This window comes from Lactuca serriola, chromosome 9 (assembly GCF_051521515.1).
Source record: "Lactuca serriola cultivar US96UC23 chromosome 9, Lser_US96UC23_V15, whole genome shotgun sequence".
NCBI lineage: Eukaryota > Viridiplantae > Streptophyta > Magnoliopsida > Asterales > Asteraceae > Lactuca > Lactuca serriola.
Window position 1 is genome coordinate 10,230,081 of NC_136416.1, and position 4,970 is coordinate 10,235,050.

Genomic DNA, 4,970 nt, shown 5'->3' on the forward strand with positions numbered 1-4,970 from the left:
AGATCCTTCAGTCTACTGATATTTCGAAGCCTGCTGATGTAAAGCTCATTGAACCAATTTCTTTACCTCAGGTTACATCCACAACTGATTCTCCAACATTTCAATCAATTATGGATCAACCATTTACCACTATCTTCTCAACACAATCAACTGATCCAGCCAATCTATCCTCACCTATTGTTGAAACCATAGCCATTGATGAGGAAACTGATAACGAAGGCTTTGGAGGAACTTTCAAAGATCTTCCTTTTGATAAAGCTGAAGAAGAATTTCCTGATCATATGCTGATGACCATGAAGCAGTTCAAGATTTTGAATTCGAAATTGAATTCTATCTTGCAATCTCAAGCAGATGTGGGCAATGCTGGAGTTACAACCGTGGAAATTGATTCCATAATGAAGGAAATGGAAGGCAGGGTTATTTCGAAGGCATCAGGATTAATTCGTGATTCTGAAAGACGAGTTCTTGAGAAGACTGATCAAAATGATAGTTCTACAGAGAATCGAATCAATTCTCTGAGGTCTGACTTTATGAAGGAGGTAAAGGATTTAAAAATTGTTACGAAGGAGCGTCATGTGCTCTTCGTACAAGAAGTTAAGAAGGTTCGTGAAGATGTTAACATGCAGATTCGCGAACTTCGTGAAGAAATGACGAAGGAGGTTCAAAATATTCAACAAGGGTATGAATCAGCACATCAGAAGATCGACATTATTTGTGATGTGGTTGTTCAATGTGTTAAAATGTTCGAACAAATGAATCCTCAGATGATCTCTCTTTCAGCCAAAGAAGAACAAAATTTTGGAGAGTTGGTCAAATTGTTGAAAGAACTTCAAGAAATGACTTCGAAATCTTCCTTTCCAATTGTTTCTCAAGAATTTCTTTCTCAGAAATTCACACATTTCGAAGCCATCCTACACAAACACCTTGCTCCATTACTGCGTATATCAAGCCTTTTACCAAACGTATTAGATGCCCCACCTGCTGTCACAGGGGTGCAAGGGGGAGAAAAGGTTGGTCATGCAAAGGCTGGGGAACATGTGAAGACAACTGAAGATACGAAGGTGGTAGGAAAAGTGTATCCTTCAAAAGTGATTGTAAAGCCAACTGTTGTTTCAGCTGCTCCAGTCATTTCGACTGTGACTACAACAGTTCCAATTTCAAAACCTATTACAAAAGGTATTGTAATTGAGAAACAGACTGATGTCTCTTGGTCAAAGAATATAGCTCCTTCAAATGTTAAAGACAAGGGAAAAGGAGTTATGGTTGAGAAGACTAATAAAGAGAAGAAAGCTGAGGTGGCAGCTGAGGTTGAAAGAATGAGGCAAGTTGAAAGTATAATGAGACAAAGAGCTTTCGAAGGTTCGAATGTTGATAAGGGTGATCCTTCGAAAGTGTACAATTACGAAACAATAGAATTCAGGGTGATGTTTGATCACATGTATTCTTTTGAAAAGATTTCAAAGAAAAGCTTTGTGGTGACAAATACTGATTTTAGTCAACTTGATTTTCCGATCAACGAAATGATGTTCGTTATGCCACAGTTCAAGGCTGAGACAAAGTCTATGGATATCGAAGAGGGAAAGAAGATGAAGATAAGATTTCATGCTGTGTTAGCAAAGGCTCAAGAAGAAGTTTGGTTCTTGGAGAAGATCAAGAAGGTGATATCTATAAAGAGGGATGTCATTTTCGAAGGGAAGTTTCAGAATCTGAAGTACATTGTGGCAAGAGCAAGTGGAAAGTTACAAGAATTTACTGTGGCAGACTTTCCTTTGATGAACACTTATGATCTCATCAACGTTGCCTTGATACTTAAAGACAAGTCATTTTCGTTTCTCCAAGAAACAGAACCAGATGTTCTCAGTCTTGGGTGTAGGCACATAAAAATATTTCTGGAAAATTATTTTGAGTGCTTAGCTCAAACTGATGTCGAACTTGCTACTGTTAAAGGCTTCGACATAACTGCACCAATGGCACCTACGAAGAAGCAGGTTGAGTTGAAAGAGTACGAAGACGGTGAAATATGTTTAAAGCCATTGGGGATTGTTTTTGCAGGAAAAGACAAAGCTGGAAGAGCTAAAAGGTTCTTATTTCAAACTTCCGAAGTGGAGAGATATACAAATTCACAATATACGAACTTAATTGTTCGTATGAATCATTACAAGAAGAACTCTGAAGGAGACAAGAAAGAGATAAAGAAAGTTATCTCTTGGTACATGGAAATCCGAAGAGTGCTGATGTATGCCGTTCAATCACTGACGTCTTGAGGACTTCGAACTTTATTCCAAAGGGGGAGATTGTTAGGGTTTAAATGTTGTAATAATCGAAGTGTCAGTTAGATTGTTACGAAGTTTATTTTGTCTTCGTAAGAAGGGTCTTCAGATGTAATGTAAGTTGTACTAAGGCATTATAAAGAGTAGTCTTAATGTCTAGTCCTTAGTATTGTTATGCTTTTGTTCTCCTATAAATAGGGGTCTGTACTAAGTGAGTAGAATAACTTTTCACTGAGTCTTTTACAGATTATTCTTTGTACTCTGTAAAATCAAAAGCATAATATGAGCTGAACAAATATTATATTTACTCTTGTGTTCATCATTATTCTTCTTTCTGAATTCATACTTGAATTGATCTTAAACTCGATTACAAAACTCATCACGTACTGTCAGACATTTCTGGGGTGTCTGACTACCCTTCGGTCCTATCAACCGATATCTACTTCTATCTTATATAACATATCATGCTAGCATATAACATATCAAGTAGTAGCAAACCTAGATGACATCACAAAGACAATCATCTAACATACGACTCCTACTGGTGGGCCGGCGTTGTGGCCGTAGACCCACCGCTACTGGAAGGTAACTCACCTCGAAGTAGCTGCTGATCTGATTGGGAACTGACTGTCTACTGCTGCTGCTCCGGAAATCCTCCGGCTGCAATTCCCACAACATACTCAATCAAACACTGCTAACTGTCCTTTGGGTAAAATGACCATTTTACCCCTGATCATGCCTAAGTCAAAGTCAGAGTCAACTTTTAGTTGACCTGACTCGCCGAGTTGGCTTTCCAACTCGCCGAGTCCTACCCAAACGATTGTCCTGAATCCCGTTCCTACTCGTCGAGTTGGGCGACGACTCGACGAGTTCTCCTTTTAAACTGATATTCAAGTCCTTCATCCTACTCGCCAAGTTGTATGAACAACTCGTCGAGTTCGTCTTCATCCGAAGAACACTTGCTGCTTCGACTCGCTGAGTTGTATGAACAACTCGCCGAGTCTGTTCTTGATCTAAGGAGATTTCCTTGAACTCGCCGAGTCAGGGCATTGACTCGCCGAGTTCCTCCATAGATGAGTTCAACTTCCAACTCACTGAGTCACACCCCGTGACTCACTATTCACTCGACACTACGAAAAGGGGACAAACTCGGAGACTCGCGAACAGACTCGCCGAGTCACATGAACGACTCGCCGAGTCGTTTCCATGCACCCACTAAATACACAGATTTGCTCGATTCCAGTCCATGCCATTCACAGATCTGGACTCCTAGAACACGAATCACACGTAAAGTTTCCAACTTTACGTGTAGATATTCACCAATACGGATTTTAGGGTTCAAAATGCCTCAAAAGGGTAGATCTAGGGTGAACAAGCAACATGGGTCCATAAAGGTAACAGATCTGAGCTCCTGGAGCTCAATCTTGCCTAGATCTAGAGGCCAAACAACTTATTACGACTTATATTGCACATACAAGCTTGGGGATTGGTTCAAGAATGACTTAAATGAAGTAATAAGCATGGAAACATGGGAAAAAATGGGTTATACCTCAAAGGAACTGCTGAGAGAGCACAAAGATGTTTGGATTCCTTCCCTTCCTCTTGATCTACTTCCCTTTTGCCTCAAAACCTTCAAGATCACACAACAATTGCTTCAAACTCTAAATGAATAACTTAGAACGAGGGTTGGAAGCTCTGGGGGGTGAATGCGGGCTGGCTTGGGGCAGATATGTTGTTTAAATAGGGTGCAAACCCCTGAAACTTAGGGTTTCATCCAACAGCTGTGACTCGCCGAGTCCAGGATATGGACTCGCCGAGTCGCCAACTTAAACGTGTCCCGGGTCCCGCATCTACTCGGCGAGTCGGACCTATGACTCGCCGAGTCCAAGGCTAAAAGAAGAGAAATACTCAAATAAGATTTACGTGCCAGGAACCAGGTGCTACACCGGACTTCGGTCCGATGCAGTCAGTTCCGGACTTCGGTCCGATGCAGTTAGTTCTGGACTTCAGTCCGATGCAGTGGGCAAGGCCCAGTATGTGTTTTATTTGTTATTGTGTGGTATGTGGTAGTTTGGGGGAGCTCACTAAGCTTCGTGCTTACGGTTTCAGTTTTTGGTTTCAGGTACTTCTGCAAGTAAAGAGAAGAGCTCGGAATGATGGCATCGCACACACCACAGCTTCAGTTTTTGTCCTGGGAGTTGATACAGTTTTCTTAGATATGTTTTGATACAGTTGTGACACAGCTTTCTCACAGTATTTTAGTATGGTTTGAGATATGTAGCGTATGGTTTTATTATATGATACTCAGTTTTATGATATTTGGTTATATTAAAAATGAAATTTTCGGGTCGTATTTTTGGGATGTTTCAAGTTGGTATCAGAGCCTTGGTTTGAGGGATTTGGATACACTTCCGGGTGTATCTGAACTCAAACTAAGGGAAAAATAAAAAGATTTTTTCAAAAAGGAAAATGTTTTCGAAAGAATTTTGAAAAGCACTTAGAAAGAAAAGAATTTCTAAACGAGATAAGGGTGTGGTGCATGCGATCAGCCGAGCTCAAGTAAGTACTCCCAAATTACCCATACAAGTTTATTAGTTCAGTTTCAATTTTAGTTCCAGTTTCAGTTTCAGTTTCAGTAGAACAGCATGCTAGTATAGGACTAAGGATCTAGGAGGATGCCTTATGTTCCTGCTATATATG